We start from the raw sequence: 17,721 nt of genomic DNA, 5'->3' as shown, positions 1-17,721 counted from the left end.
TGGATATGGACCATTTTTAAAGTCTTTATTGAATTTATTACAATATTGCTTCTGTTTTATTTTTTTATTTTTTTTTTTTTGGCTATGAGGCATGTGGGATCTTAGCTCCCAGACTAGGGATTGAACCCACACCCCCTGCTTTGGGAGGTGAAATCTCAAGCACTGAACCACCCGGGAAGTTCCTGTAGGTGTAACTGAAAATTTAAAAATTTTCCTACTGATTGATCCTAGTATATTAAAGTACATCTGTTACTCAAAAGTATATAAAAGTATATCCAGAGTATATAAGTCTGGGTCCAATCAAGAGAAAAGTGACCACACAATAATTTGAATATGGAGAGTTTACAGGATTATTAAGAAGAGATTAGAATGATGAGGGATTGGCTAGTAAGAAGTGAACAGAATTCTATAGAAGAGAGAAAGAAGGGTTACAAGATGCAGTCACTGGTCCTTGGTCTGATACAGAGCACCTACGGAAAAGACTTCCCTGCCCAGGCAGAGAACCAACGCAACAGGGCACAGCCGTGGCTCCCTGGAGAGCCGAGAAGGTGCTGTGGGGCAGGGCTGGAAAGACCTGCTGGAAATCCACCCTCTTGGGAGCCAGGAAAGCAAATCGCTGGCCACTGACTAGAAACCCCCAAGGGTGCTGGGGAAGGTGTGAGCACAGCAGGAGCTGGAGGTATTTCGCTACAAAGTGTCGGAAGAGGGGTGGGCGTGGGATTGCAGAGGAAGCTGCTGGCTTCTGTGCACTTGGAGAGGCGGGCGCTAGGAAGGTGTGAGCTTCTTTGGAGGGCTTGGCTCTGTAGAAGCCGCACCCTGGGCGAGAACCCTCGGAGCAAGCGTGCGTGTGCCTGCTGAGTCACTTTAGTCGTGCCCCACTCTTTTTGAGACCTCTTAGACTTAGCTGTCTAGGTTCCTCTGTCCATGGGAGTCTCCAAGCAAGAATGCTGGAGAGGGGAGTCATTCCCTCCTCCAGGGGATCTTCCCGACCCAGGGATCGAACCTGGGTCTCCTGCATCGCAGGTGGGTTTTCTTTACCGCTGCGCTGCCAGGGAAGCCCTAAGTCTAATGTTAGCTTTGGGTATTTTATGTGCATCCTTTTGTTAAGTTTGAGGAAGTTCTCTTCCATTCCCATCCAATTTCCTAATGATTATAACGTTTTCCCCTGCTCATTGGTACTCAAAGCTAAGCTTTGGGCTTCTTGCTTTCTGTGAAGGACTCATGTCTGACTTGACATTTGGTACAGACCCTGATTCCTGCCTCCATGTGAGGCCTATTATATCTGAACTTCTAGGGAGCCAGAGATGGGCAGGTTTTCCCAGGAAAACCTTGAGCTCAAACACTTTTTGAAGACTCTGGATTTTTGCTCTTTGGGGACATTTTTAGCCTCTAATGCATTTCCTTATTCTCTTGACAGCTCAGTCATATTTTAAAAAATATTTTATTTAGTCTGATATTTTTATGTGTTTTTGTATTAGGAGGCATTCAGTTCATCTGGTCTGCCATACTGCTGGAAACAGAACCCACTCTAGGGTTTTTAGAGTTGAAAGGGCTTTTAAGTTTAATCTCATACATTGCTTTTTTTTTTTTTTTTTAATAGATTAATCAATCAAGCTCCTCGGAGTTGTATTTGAACTCATTTCCTTTGCCCACTGTTTCACATTGTACAAGTAAAGCAACAGTTTCCCAAATTCAGGGCTTCTAAGCCCAATATTCTTTTTCCTATACCAAGGGTCAACAAACTATGGTCAGAAGCCACTTTACTTTGCCATTTGTCATTGTATGGACTGTGAGCTAAAAATGGCTTTACATTTTTTAATGGTTGGAAAAAATAAAAATAAGAATGATATTTCATGGCATGTCAAAAATATATGGGATTTAACTTTCAGCATCCATAAATAAAATCTTATTGGAACACAGCACACTCGTTCACTTATGTGTAACTTATGTGCTACCAGGGCAGAGTTGAGTAATTGGGGCAGAGATCATATGGCCCCCAGATCCTAAAATACTTAGTATCTGACCAGGTACAGAGGAGTTCTGGACTCTTACTACATTAGGCTATCTTTGCTCAGTGAAGCTAAAACATCAAATTCTCCATTGAGCCTCTAGGGGGAGACTTTGAGTAGGGTCTTCAGTTAAGGTTTGAGCCCAGCCAGACACTGATGATTCTGTTCAGATTCTTGCATGTGGTTGCATGTACACAGTTCACACATATTCCAGAACTTCCACCTAAATTCAAAGACCTGTAGCTTAATACAACATATGCATGGGAACATGAAGGAACTATGTTTGAGACTCTGGAAAAGCAGCTCAAAATCCCACATAATACACTAAGAAAATTGAAATCACATGGTATCTTTGGTCAATAAATGAAGAGGCGGGGGTGAGTCTGGGTTGTCATTGAGGGACACTGTTGTTGAGGGATGATGTCATTGGGGGATGATGTCACTGAGGGAATGTCATAATCAGGTTTTGAAAGTTTAGAATTTAAAGGCCCATACGAATCCTTCTATGTCCAGAGTCAAACTGACCTGGGTTCTAATCCTGGTTCTGCTACTTTAACACCTTGTAGTATTAAACATTCACACAACTTGTTTGAACCTAATTTCTCACAGCAGTAGTGTTCTACACATTTAAATATATAGGCCATCTGAAACAGAAGATGACTTTCTCATTTTACAAATAAAAAGATTCCTAAATTCTTGAATATTTAGAAGTAAAGGAAATAGTCACATGTCTACCTGCAATCATTTATTAATTTAGTTTTATACATTTTGAATTTCACACGTTTGATAGCCTTATTCCAAGCAGAACTTTTTAAAAAAATTCTCATGTTTTAAGAAATATTTTTAAAAAAGATTTTTACAAGTATGTTTTTATTTATTATTTTTTAAATTTATTTATTTATTTTAATTGGAGGATAATTTCTTTACAATATTGTGGTGGCTTTTGCCATACATCGACACGAGTCAGCCACGGGTGTACACGTGTCCCCCCAACCTGAACGCCCCTCCCTCCTCCCTCCCCACCCCACCTCTCTGGGTTTTCCCAGAGCATGGGCTTTGAGGGCCCTGCTTCATGCATCCAACTTGCACTGGTCATCTGCCTTACATATGGTAATATACATGTTTCAGTGCTATTCTCTCAGGTCATCCCACCCTCACTTTCTCCCACAGGGTCCAAAAGTCTGTTCTTTACATCTTTACATCTGTGTCTCTTTTGCTGCCTTACATAGAGTATCGTCGTTACCGTCTTTCTAAATTCTATATATATGCTTTAATATACTGTATTGGTGTTTCTCTTTCTGACTTACTTCACTCTGTATAATAGGCTCCAGTTTCATCCACCTCATCAGAAGTGACTCAAATGCATTCTTTAGAATTTTATAAGTATCTTTAATTTAGTGGCATTGTCATTAGCTAGCATGATTTTCTGAGCTTTTTTTAAGCACGGTTTTTAGGAGCAAGTCATCCTGCTTTCATCGTGTTGTTTGAGATGCAGTACCTTTTGAATCAGGGTTTGATGCTGTTCTGGAGAAGGCGATGGCACCCCACTCCAGTACTCTTGCCTGGAAAATCCCATGGGTGGAGGAGCCTGGTAGGCTGCAGTCCATGGGGGTCTCGAAGAGTTGGACACGACTGAGCGACTTCACTTTCACTTTTCATTTTCATGCATTGGAGAAGGAAATGGCAACCCACTCCAGTGTTCTTGCCTGGAGAATCTCAGGGATGGGGTGAGCCTGGTGGGCTGCCATCTGTGGGGTCACACAGAGTCAAACACGACTGAAGCAACGTAGCAGCAGTAGCAGATAATGCTGTTCTTGGAAATTTTATTCAGGCTATAATTTCCCATTCACATAATAGTATGGAGAACAGTGTTCTCCACTGCCTACTTGTTATATTGTTTTGCGTTAAACATTTTTAAATTTGAGATAATTGTAGAGTCCATATGAAGTTTCAAGAAGTGACTTTGCGTACTTTCCTCCAATGGTAACACTTTGCAAAACTACACTGCAACACTATACTCAGAAAACTGACACCAACATGATCTATTGATCTGGTCTCTCCAGTTTGTGCATACTCTTATGTGTATGTGTGTGTTTAGATTTGTGTGATTTTATTACAAATATAAACTTGTGTGTCCGCCATTACAGTCAAGCTATAGAACAGCAGGATCACACAGGGGTCCCTCCTGTGACTCTTTTATAATCACATTCACCTCCCACCATCTCACTGCCTGTCCCTGACTTCTGGCATTCATTTGCTCTGTTTCCATACTTTGGTCATTTCAAGAATGTTATATGAATGGAATCATACAGTATGTAATTTTGGGGGACTGGCTTTTTTCCCACTTATATAATTCCTTTGGGATTCATCCAACTTATTGTCTGTGTCAATACTTCATTCCTTTTCACTGTTGAGTTGCATTCTGTAGTATGGGTTGCATGCGTGCGTGCTCACTTGATCAGTGATGTCTGACTCTTTGTGACTCTGTGGACTGTAGCCTGCCAGGCTCCTCTGTTCATTCATGGGATTTTCCCGGCATAAATATTGGGCGTAGGTGGCCATTTCCTCCTTCAGGGGATCTTCCTAAGTCTTCTGCACTGAAGGCAGATTCTTTACCACTGAGCCACCAGGGAAGCCTGTAGTGTGAGTTAATCAGTTATTTAGCCATTGCCCACTGAAGGACATTGGACTGTTTCTGAATTTTAGATTTATCAATAAATCTGCTATGAACATCCATGTTTTTTTGCCTAAAAAAGTTTCTGTTTCTCTTGTTTTCAAAATGATATTTAGAAGCTCATCAAATCCCAGCGTTTGCAATTGTCAGTTCATGTCCCCAGGAGTTTATTTATTCATTCCACAAATATTTTTTATTTTCTATGTGCCAGGCACTGTTCCAGGTGCAGGATTACGCAGGTGAGCACATGTCCTGTCTTCTTGGAGCTTACATTCTAGTGAAGAGTAATGGAACACACACATACACACATATATAATCATTATGTGTTCTAATTATGATTAATTAGAGGGTGCTGCTTTCTTTTTTTTCTTCTCTTTGAACAGATCCTATCGGTTGACCTCTGGACATCCAAGTCTAGCATTAAAGGGTCTCTTCTGCTTGTGTGTCCTCCCTAAGTGGTACTTTATTATTTACAAATGATGTCACTGAGAGACACCAGATAATGTTTGGGAATTTGTAAGGAGCAGAATGTAAGGCAACCTCTTACTTTCTGAGGGATGCTTGGCAACAAAATGTTACTTTCTATTGAGACTCATTCCTGCTTGCTTTGCAACAGTATAATGACAGAAAGTCAGAGAGCTAACAGCGTGCTGGGGGATGACAGCGTGTGTATACTGCTGGCATCTTGATGTAAAAGCAAATTGCTTTTGAGCTGTTTTACGGCCAGGGTTTAAAAGATTGTGTTTGCTAAGTCTAGTGCCAGAGGCTCTGTTAATCTATTCCAGCAAAGATACCGCACCAGAAGGTTTAGCTGAGTCTATTACTTGATTAAGTTTACAGCAGAGCCTTGTCTCCTGTCTTAATCCATCTGATTTCTTCAGGGGCCTTATGAATAAATTAAACAAAGATAGGATGGCAACCTCCTGTCTGCATCCTTTAAGTCTTTGATGGGGACACCAATATCTGCCCTTCCTCCTGAGTTGAACTCTTGCCTCTGAATTACTTCCTAGTGGGAGTGGGAGCAGTTTCAGAAGCTTCTCTTTGGCCCTTCTTACCAAAATAGCTCTTACACCCCTGCACACGGAAGGAACACGAGGGCCTTGCCAGCCTGAAATAAACTCTTCCCCATTTATGCCCTATGTGGCCAAGGAGCTAACCATGAGTCCCTGTGAGCTGAACCGGGTTGGTTAGGGTTCCACTGATCCTCCAGCCATCAGCAGCTCCTGTTCTGAATGGGAGGCCGTGAAGGTACTTTGGATCCCTGATGTCCGATCCCTGATCCCGGAGGATCCCACGTGCTGCGGAGCAGCTGAGCCTGTGAGTCACAGCTACTGAGCCCGTGCTCTGCGGCCCGGGAGCTGAGACTCCTGAAGCCCATGCACCCTAGAGCGCATGCTCTGCAACAAGAGAAGCCCCTGCACCACAGCGGGAGAGTAGCCCCCTGCGCGCTGCAACTAGAGCAAAGCCTGCAGAGCAGCCAAGACCCAGAACAGCCGCAGATATTTGAAATAAATAAAATTAGGTATAAAAGTGTGCTGTGTAGAAGAAACACACTTAAAAGAAAGCAACAGAGATAATAAAAGGAATGAGTGAATTCAGCAAATGCAAACCCAAGGAAAGCAGAGAGGCCGATATTAGTGTTTATCAATATCAAACGACATGGGATTTAGGATGAAAGCACTAAATAGAATGAAGAGAGGCCCTCCGCGATAATAAAAGACACAGCAAATGAAAGAGAAAAGTCAACTTCCATGTGCCAAACTGCGTAACAGTGCAGTCATAAATGCAAAGCAAAGTAAAAGAACCTGCTAAGAAATTTAGTGCAAAATTTAGTTACTCGTCTTTGGGTTTGAGCTGTGCAGGGGTCAGGAGTGCGCATCACTGGTGTCCCTTGCTGCAGATAACACAGGGTGAACTGGAAAAACACTTACAAGCTGAAGAGTAGCAGAGAGGCAGCTGCACTGAAGTCTTACTATTCCACAGCACGGTGGTGGCTTAGTCACCAAGTCGTGTCCAACTCTTATGATCCCATGGACTGTATGTACTCTGCCAGGCTCCTCTGTCCATGGGACTCTCCAGGCAAGAATGCTGGAGTGGGTTGCCATTTCCTTCTCCAGGGGATCTTCTTGACCCAGGAATCGAACCCGGGTCTCCTGCACTGCAGGTGGATTCTTTACCGACTGAGCTATATTCAAAAGCAGAGACATTACTTTGCCGACTAAGGTCCATTTAGTCAAGGCTGTGGTTTTTCCAGTGGTCATGTATGGATGCGAGAGTTGGACTGTGAAGAAGGCTGAGCACTGAAGAATTGATGCGTTTGAAGTGTGGTGTTGGAGAAGACTCTTGAGAGTCCCTTGGACTGCAAGGAGATCCAACCAGTCCATTCTGAAGGAGATGAGCCCTGGGATTTCTTTGGAAGGAATGAAGCTAAAGCTGAAACTCCAGTAATTTGGCCACCTCGTGCGAAGAGTTTACTCATTGGAAAAGATTCTGATGCTGGGAGGGATTGGGGGCAGGAGGAGAAGGGGACGACAGAGGATGAGATGGCTGGATGGCATCACTGACTCGACGGATGTAAGTCTGAGTGAACTCCGGGAGTTGGTGATGGACAGGGAGGCCTGGTGTGCTGTGATTCATGGGGTCGTGAAGAGTTGGACATGACTGAGCGACTGAACTGAACTGAGCTGATGGGTCCTGATATCTGCTGCCGCACACTCAGTGGGCCATCCCAGAGCACTCCAGGACAGAACACGCACACCCTTGCGCCACACTAGGTATTTATGGGTTAGCTTCTTCAGGTAACTAGAGCTGCATCTAGGGATCTCCTGAGTCCAAGATCAATGCTAGGGGTCTGCACAGCGAGGGCTCTGGGCACAGCCCCACGCAACAAGAATGATGACAACCACCTGTCTCTTGGCAGACTGGCTCAGCCCAGTTGAGGCAGCTCTCAAAAGGGAGAAGAAAACGAGCCTCCAGGGCTTCCGTACTTGCCTCTCGCGCATTTGAATCTGAGTGTCAGATTTTAAAAGAACGTGGAGGAAATGAATAATGGCATCAATAACCTTGACACAATCAGCACATTGAATTTTTTAAATGAAGAACATACATTCTATATATACGCATTTTAAAATTGCTGCTGCTGCTGCTAAGTCGCTTCAGTCATGTCCGACTTTGTGCGACCCCATAGATGGCAGCCCACCAGGTTCCTCTGTCCGTGGGATTCTCCAGGCAAGAACACTGGAGTGGGCTGCCGTTGCCTTCTCCACTCTTAAATTGAAGTATTGCTTATTGACAATGTTACGTTAGTTTCAGGTGTACAAAAAAGTAACTCATATATATATACATGAATATATATATCTATATATTCTTTTCCATTATAGGTTATTACAAGATATTGACTATAGGCCCTGTGCTCTACAGTAGGTCCTTATTGTTTATTTTATGTATAGCAGTGTGTATCTGTTAATTCTTAATTCCTTATTTATCCCTCTCTCCTCTTTTCCCTTTGGTAACAATAAGTTTGTTTTCTGTGTCTGTGAGTCTGTTTCTATTTTGTGAATGGGTTCATTTGTAATGTTGTTTAGATCCCACATATAAGTAATGTCATATGATATTTATCTTTCTCTGTATGACTTACTTCACTTAATATTATAATCTCTATGTCCATCCAGGCTGCTGCAATATTTTTTCCCCTAAGATTCATGGGGTCAAAAAGAGTGGGACACGACTGAGCGACTGAACTGAACTGAAAGATGTGACATGCAACAGTTTCAGGCATTTGATGCATGTATAATGATTTAATACATGTATATGCTGTTAACGGCTTCTCTTGTATCTCAGTTGGTAAATAATCTGCCTGCAATGCAGGAGACCTGGGTTTGATTCCTGGATCCGGAAGATCCCCTGGAGAAGAAAATGGCAACCCACTCAAATATTCTTGCCTGGAGAATCCTGTGGACAGAGGAGCCTGATGGGCTATAGTCCATGGGGTCATAAGAGTTGGACACGACTTAGCTGCTAAACTACCATCGCCACATGCTGTTAAATGATCTCTACGTTTAGTTACTGTCCATCAACACACAGAGTTGTAACTTTTTTCTATGATGAAAACTTTAAGATTTACTCTTAGTAGGTTTCAAATATACAATATGCAAGTATACAGTATAGTATTAACTAGAGTCACCATGCTGTACATTATATCCCTAGAGCTTATTTCTTTTCTAATTGGATATTTGAATCTTTTGACCTTCTTCACCCATTTTGCCTACTCCCCACCACCCACATCCGGCACTCACCAATTTGTTCTTTGTATCTATGATCTTGATTTTTCCTTTTTAGATTCCGTATATAAGCGAGATCATGTAGCATTATCTTTATCCATCTAGCTTATTTCACTTACCATAATGCCCTCATGATCCATTCATATTATGGCACATGGCCGAATTTCCATTTTTATGGCTGAATAATATTCTGTTATATGCATATATATTTTTAATCCATTCATCCATCAGTGGACACTTAGGTTATTCCCCCCACATTACTTTTTATATGTTCATAAAACCTTCCTTAAAAATTGACCAAAATAAAAACTGTAGAAATTTCATAGGACACTTCTTTTTGAAGATCTAATTGGCTTTAAGGCAATGGCACCCCACTCCAGTACTCTTGCCTGGAAAATCCCATGGGTGGAGGAGCCTGGTAGGCTGCAGTCCATGGGATCGCGAAGAGTCGGACACCACTGAGCGACTTCACTTTCACTTTTCACTTTCATGCATTGGAGAAGGAAATGGCAACCCACTCCAGTGTTCTTGCCTGGAGAATCCCAGGGACGAGGGAGCCTGGTGGGCTGCCATCTGTGGGGTCACACAGAGTCGGACACGACTGAAGTGACTTAGCAGTAGCAGCAGCAACAACTCATAGTTAAGGCTATGGTTTTTCCAGTGGTCATGTGTGGATATGAGAATTGGACTGTGAAGAAAGCTGAGCACTGAAGAATTGATGCTTTTGAAGTGTGGTGATGGAGAAGACTCTTGAGAGTCCCTTGGACTGCAAGGAGATCCAACCAGTCCATTCTAAAGAAGATCAGCCCTGGGTGCTCTTTGGAAGGAACGATGCTAAAGCTGAAACCCCAGTACTTGGCCACCTCGTGTGAAGAGTTGACTCACTGGAAAAGATTCTGATGCTGGGAGGGATTGAGGGCAGGAGAAGAAGGGGACGACAGAGGATGAGATGGCTGGATGGCATTACCCACTCGATGGACGTGAGTCTGAGTGAACTCCGGGAGTTGGTGATGGACAGGGAGGCCTGGCGTGCTGCGATTCATGGGGTGGCAAAGAGTCGGACACAACTGAGTGACTGAACTGAACTGAGCAACTCATGGTAGGGTAGCATCCTGTCTAGTGAGGACAAAGGCGCTCCCCAATAGGACAGAAGTAATGAACCAATAACATTAGAAATAAGCAATTTAAAGGGGACTAACCAATGTTAACTGGTTGAAACAAGAGACACCAGGATCAAAGAGAAAATTTAAAAGGAAATTACCATCTAGAAACAAAGAAAAGGAGAATTACTGAAATAGAAAGCTAACAACGAAGAAAAAGCAGCACAGCACATTAGCTCATCAAATTAAAAGGGTCTGAATATAACAGTGAATGCCAAGAAAGCCTTTCTTTGCGTCTATCGGTCATTATTAATAGAAAGGGTACTCCTATGTAAGAGGAAACCCTTAAATTTTAAGACTACCAAAATCCAACAGCAAATACCACCCTAGCATGAAGACATTAAGACAATTTCAGTAACAATTAAAAAACTAGAAAGACGGGTGCCTACAATTACTCTTATTATTTAACATTATTTCAGAGATTTTAGTAAATGTAATAAGGCAAAAAAAAATTTAAAAAAAACAGGCACAAGTATTAGAAAAGGACAGATCTTATTGCTCCTAATAAGATCTTACACTATGAAAACCCAAGGAACGTTGGGTAAAAACCTACCGAATTTAATAAATGAATTTGGGTGAAAAATAATTGATGAAAAGCTAGTTTTTTTTTTTTCCATTACCTAACAATAAACGCATAGCAATGAAAGCAGAAAGATTGTAGAATGTAAAATAGTGGCAATTTTATTTAATCGTAAAGACCCAGAATCTATGTAAAAATTTATTACTAGCAGGCATTAGGTCTGAAGGTCACATTGTGTTCTTGGATGTGAGAATACTAAAATAAAAATGATAATCCTCTCAAACTGACATGTCAATTGTTGCAATTTCAATGTAAGTTTTTGATGGGCTTGTTTTAGAGCTAGATGAAATGATCTTAAATTTTACATGATAGAATGTTCAAGAATAACTAAGAATATTACGAGAAAGGAGAGTGATATGAACTTGCTTCATATGCATCGTACACAATAAAACCTCTGTAATAAACCAATATGGTGTATACGTAGGGGAAGACAAGTGGGTCATTGGAACAGGCTGAACAATCCAGAATTAGATGTCAGAATAGCTGACAGTTTAACATAAGACAAGGGTGGTGCTGGTTCAATTCAGAGGGAAAATAATGGGCTCTTTAATAAATGTGCAGGCGTAACTGGACATCCATTTGGAAGAAAAAAATGGACCCCATTCTTGTATCAAACACAGAAATAATTCCAGATGCATTAAAAACAAACGTCAGACAAATGTAAAAGAACAAATTTAAATTTTGTATAAAAAAGACCTAGACTATGGGAGTTAGGGAGATTCCAAGACTGGAAACCCAGAAATAACAAAACAAAAGGGAAGCTGATTTGTCTACACAATCATTTAACGTTTTTTGTATAGAACACACTTCCATATACAAGATCTATAAGTTAATAATATTTGTAATGTAGGTGGCAAAGAGTTAGTTTCTGTACCCGTATCTCTTACGTGTCCTGCGTTGGCAGGAGCCAGCTTGACCACTAGCACCACCTGGGAAGCCCGGTAACATGTGAAGAGCTTTAACAAATTGACGAAAGACACACGAAGCCAGAGAAAAGCAGGCAGTGTGTGTGAATAGACGATTTACAAAACAAATAGTAAAAGACTGTATGAAAAGACGTTTTGAGTCCTTAGCAAACAGGGAAATGCAAAGAAAGGCAACAATAAAGTATCAGTGGATGCCTATTAGACTCGCAAAACTAAAGCAACTCAAACTTCCTATCCTCAGGGGTATGGCTGAAAGACACTCGTGTTTACAAAATGCAAAGTGTTACATCCCTTTTTGGAAAACAAGTGGGAACATCTATTAAAATTTAAAATGTTATACACCCTTTGAGAACAAGCTATGCTTCCAGGAATTTACTGCCTAAAAGCCAACACACACACTTCACGAGCACACATACGTTTCTTGCCGCATTGCTTGCAGTGGCCAAGAATTGGAGGAAAAAAGCGAGTTGTCAATCAGAAAATGGTTGAATTAATAATGATACACCCACACTATGAAATATCGTGCAACCATTAAAAAAGAGAGAGAGAGCCTCACCACATGACTTGGAGCGATTTCCCTGAGGAAATTTCTGAGTAATGCAAGATGGAGAAAAATGTGTATAAACAAATGATATCAGATAAATGTCCTGATTGTATGTATGTGCTTGTGGGCATGCCTCTGTGTGGTGTGTGTGTGTGTGTGCACAATATTATCTGGTTATAGAGAAAAATATGGAAGCACACCCATGAGTTTTTCAACTTGGCTAATCTGGAGCATGGGCTTCCTGTGTGGCTCACCTGGTGAAGAATCCGCCTGTAATATGAGAGACCTGGGTTCAATCCCTGGGTTGGGAAGATCCCCTGGAGAAGGGAAAGGCCACCCACTCCAGTATTCTGGCCTGGAGAATTCCATGGACTGTACAGTCCATGAAGTCGCAAAGAGTCAGACATGACTGAGTGATTTTCATTTCATTTTCTGGGATATATAGAGAATGGGACATGAGATGCTGAGAAGGCAGGGAAGGGCGCCAGGGAAAGGTGTCATGGAAAACTGGCATGGATATTATTCTCCTAGTTACTTAAAATTATCAAAGGTTCCACAGCAACACATCAAAGTGAGAACACAGCTATGATGTGCATTTCATGTATGCATGTATGTGAAGAAGATAGAAATCCTCCTTCAAGAAACAATTTGCAATGAATAGGCTAAGAACTTTCGAAGAAGATGTTGTAACTTTTAAAAACCAATGAAAAACAAATGCTGCCAGACTATATGATCCATAAAAATAAGTATCAGACCAGTTTTATGGATCATTTTATCCGCAACACATAGCATAATGACTTTGTAGCATTCTCTATCGGAGAAGGCGATGGCACCCCACTCCAGTTCTCTTGCCTGGAAAATCCCATGGATGGAGGAGCCTGGTAGGCTGCAGTCCATGGGGTCTCGAAGAGTCGGATACGACTGAGTGACTTCACTTTTACTTTTCACTTTCATGCATTGGAGAAGGGGATGGCAACCCACTCCAGTGTTCTTGCCTGGAGAATCCCAGGGACAGGGGAGCCTAGTGGGCTGCTGTCTATGGTGTCGCACAGAGTCAGACATGACTGAAGCGACTTAGCAGCAGCAGCATTCTCTATTTGTGGAATGAATGTTGTCGAATAAAATAAACATAAAATCGTGATTACCATTATTTTTGCCTCCCCAGTTGGTAACGATTAAAAATGACAATATTTAGCATTGGGACAGTGCATGAAGCGGGGCTGGTGGAAGTGTAAATTGGTTCATGCTTTGGAAGAGTGAGTTCATTCACACTTTCAAGGAACAGAAAATCCCCATGATATGTAGTCCTTGGAGCTTAGAAAAATTTGTCCACTTGTTTCATGAAACTTCTGTTTAGGAAGCCTTTCTTCCTTATAAGTTCTTTTCCTTTCCTTCATGACCTTCATCACGATTTGTAACTTTATTTAAAATCTTTGTGTACGACACTCCGCCATTCTGTACCACATACCATATGTGATACCATTTAGAGATTTGTCGTGTGATTCTTTGCTTATACATGTCTCCTGCATGAAATAAGATCAAGGCCATGTTCCCCCCCCCCCCGCCCCTTCTTTAGGCTCTGCAGCCCCAGCACCTCGTTGAGTGCCTTGCCCACGATACAGAGTCAATAAATACTTGTTCCGTGAGTGAATGACTGCAAATTCTGACACGCATCTAGGGAGGGTAAGAAACTTAGCTGGGGATTTCTGCTGCTGGTGTAGCAGAACGGCTCTGTCCTCATCATCAGATTGTGATTATCTTGATCACAAGGGCGCTTGGCTTTTTCATTCTTTATACGGCAGGTGCGTACTTGTTGGTCCATAATTGAACCCTGGGCTTCCCTGGTAGCTCAGATAGTAATGACTCTGCCTACAGTGCAGGAAACCTGGGTTCCATTCCTGGGTCAGGAAGATCCGCTGGAGAAGGGAATGGTCACCCACTCCAGTATTCCTGCCTGAAGACTCGCATGGACAGAGGAGCCCCTGATTACAGTCCATGAGGTGGCAAAGAGACAGACATGACTGGGCGACTAACGCTTCACTTCAATTGGGCACTGTGTCGCCAGCGATCTTGATGTAAATGCTGTTTGTTTTCAGATTTTAGAGTTACTGGAGCGTGGTAGATTCAGGTGTGGCTGCTGGGTGGACGGGGCAGCCCTGTCTGTCAATTTGCGTAGAGTTACCTGACCAAAGGCAAGATGTGGATGAGCCTGGAGAAGATGGGTACCCACACCCTCACTGCACAAGCATCAAGGTAGGGGGTGCTGTGAGAGTTGATGGAGCTCTTACAAATGTTTATATTATTCAAAGATGGAAAGGAAACCAATAAGAATAAAAATCATAGCGTAAATATCCAACATTTGGAGGAGATGACCCGGAGAAGATGAGAGAACGTGAGTTAAAGCCTCCTCGTTCACATGGTTCCAACAGGTCTTCAGTAGTTACCACTTTATGCAGTGAGACATCGTGGTCTTAGTGAAGCATTCGCTTTAGTTTCATAAGAAAAAAGAGAAGAAGCGAGAGATTTTAAAAGTGGTTGTCCCAGGGTTTCCTGGTGGTTCAGTGGAGAAGAATCTGCCTTGCAATGCAAGGAACACCAGTTTGATCCCTGATCCAGGAAGATCCCATGTGCCATGGAGCGACTAAGCCCACAACTACTGAGCCCGTGCTCTAGAGCCCGGGGAACCGCAACTGCTGAGCCTCGTGCACCAGAGCCTGTGCTCCGCGGGAAGAGAAGCCGCCCACAGTGAGATGTTCTTAAGAGAAGGCCCCACTTGCCGCACCTAGAGAAAGCCCACACACAGCAACGAAGACCCACCACTGCCAAAAAATAAAATAAATAAATGTATATATTTTTTAAACAATTGTCCCAGGAAGAGCCATAATAGGTGGTATGGGGTGGAAAGAGCCCAGGTGAATTCGCATCATGAGCTTTCTCACGCTGTTGATCTCATTGCCCATGTGCACGTGTTTTGATAGGAGTCCCTATTCTGTTTTATCACAGGCGGTTCACAGGAAACCTGAGCTTGGCAATCCCACGTGAAGCAGCCGATGTTCTTATTTTCTTGTCAGCCTCCCTCCAGCTTCCACAAGTCACAGCATCGTCTCACAGGGTGACAGCCCCTCTCCGCAGGAGCACCCTCCCCATTCTCTGTATCTTGTTTTCAGCTCTGGCAGGATGCGCTGGTCAGGAACAAGTGGGGATACAGGAAGGCCTTTCCTTCCGGAGCATCAGCCACCAGCGCCCACTGCTGTGGGATCGTCCATCCGGAGACTGAGCAGAGGGCAACGGGAGGCCCGAGGGCATGGCTGGAGGTGAATGTCAGCGTCCTCAGTCTTGACCATCACAGCCAGTATTTCACAGTGCCTGTGAGATGTGAACGGGCCAAGTGGAGCGTGTTGGAAAGAGCACGTCTTAGGAGTAAGAGGGTGTGTGTTCTGGCTCGTTGTTGGCTTTCACTTCACCTACTCACTCCTCATGTGTGAATGGTACACATCCAGGTCCAGCCACCTCCTTATGAGGATGGAAAGATGGGGACAGGTGAAAGTATTTTGTAGATGAAAGAAAACTCTCTACAACTGAATATCACTCGCTCTATAGTGCAATGCTTACCAGAGAGAGGAAATGCCTTGCTCGAGGTTACAGAGCTGCAAGTGGACAGGAGAATTTGGACCCAGGTTTCTCTGACTCCAGAGCCCAGGGACTCATCTTCCACCATCTGCCTGGTGTTTGCTGAAGCCTGGGGGAGTGTGGCTGGAAGAGCAGGAAGAGATGAGCTCTGACTCCTGCTTCCTTTGACTATCAGACTGATCAGAATGTGGGTGTGTGGTGCTGGGGCTGTGGGTGCCCAGGGCAGACGGGGCGCAGTAAGAGAGAGAGGAGGTGAAGGGAGGAGCAGGAAACCCAGCCTGGCCGTGCCAATCCCTGGCAGGAAGCACCTTTGCCTGTTCAGCCAGGCTGTGGGCAGGGGGCAGCAGTGTGTAGGTCAACCTTGGAGACTCGGTGCACAACCAAGCTGGAGGTGGTTTCTAAGGGCAGGAGTGAAGCAATCAGCTTTAGGTATTCCCTGGTGGCTCACACGGTAAAGCGTCTGTCTACAATGCGGGAGACCTGGGTTCAATCCCTGGTTTGGGAAGATCCCCTGGAGAAGGAAATGGCAATCCACTCCAGTACTATTGCCTGGAAAATCCCATGGACAGAGGAGCCTGGTGGGCTACAGTCCATGGCGTCGCAAAAAGTCAGACATGACTGAGCGACTTCACTTTGGCTACCTGAGTATGTAACTGAGCAGGACCCTCAGGGGCCTTCCAGGACAGACATTCCTCCCACCCCCCACCCAGGTCCTGTACTTGCCTCTTGTTTGTAGAAAAACTGCAGCCTCCTAGACCCTCCCTGAGTTCCAAAGAACAAATTTAATTAGAGGTGAGAAAACATAGAAACAAAGGGAAATAGTCAAGCTAGAAAAAAATAATAAATTAGTCATTAAAAGAAAGTCAAGGACCTTTAGTTCTTCCTCGAGGGCTATTGATAACATTCTGTGCCAAATCCTTTGAGCTGCTTTCCAGATACTGAAACCCCTACCAGGTGGAAGAAGTTAATTGCAAGCTGTCCAATAAACATGTAAACCCCATGGAACCAGAAAGTTTCTGGCGGATGATGCTGACTCCTGATGACCTCACCACCAACCAATCAGAAGAACATCCATGAGCTGGTCACACATCCTGCAGCCCTCCCCCTCCCCCTGTCTTTAAAAACATTTCCCTGAAAGCCACCAGGGAGTTCCAGTCTTTTGAGCACTAGCTGTCTGGACTCCTTGTTTGACCTTGCAAGAAATGCTATACTTTCTTTTACTGCAACCCCATGTTAGTAGACTGGCCTTACCACGAGGGGGCAAGCAGATCTAACTGCATAAACCTGGAGTGATGAGCAATGGGTGATGGGTTGGCTCTGCATATTCCTCAGTGCTCTTTTATTTTTATTCTGGGTGCTAATAATGGCGGGAGTGTTCATAATTCCAGAGTGGAAGAGTAGAGGGAGAAACTTAGTGAGACAATTCCAGCAGAGTCTGAGCAGACATGGGATGGGGCAGGGACTGGGATCCAGGTCAACCTGGGTTTCAGGGATAATCACAGAAATCCAAGCAACAGCAGGTCTGAGGATCTTCTCATGGATTAGTCATCTCTCAGAGGGAACTTGCAGCTGAGAAATGGCAAATTTATTCTCAGTTTGCACAGAATTTTCATTACCCTTCATCAAGAATTCCTCCACCAGGGAAATGGTGTCTTCTTTCCAGCTGCATTGTGTGCTAACGCTCCAGGCCAGGAGGGAGCACTCCTGCCGGCTGGTGGCCTGCCCCATGGGCCACGTGCCTGGTGAACCAGAGGAGGTGTCTTCTGAAACTAGCCCAGTTTTGTGAAGGCCAGCAAGGTGGCCTGGCTTTGAGGAGAGAAATGACTCCATTAGACCCTGGGCCCTGTCCCCAGGCTTGATCTCCTCCAACTTGCTCTCCAAACCAGAGCTAGAAAGTTCTTAGTCTTTTTCAGGGACT

The sequence above is a fragment of the Ovis aries genome, chromosome 26, assembly GCF_016772045.2.
Source record: "Ovis aries strain OAR_USU_Benz2616 breed Rambouillet chromosome 26, ARS-UI_Ramb_v3.0, whole genome shotgun sequence".
NCBI classification, from domain to species: domain Eukaryota; kingdom Metazoa; phylum Chordata; class Mammalia; order Artiodactyla; family Bovidae; genus Ovis; species Ovis aries.
Note: the sequence above shows the minus strand (reverse complement) of the source record.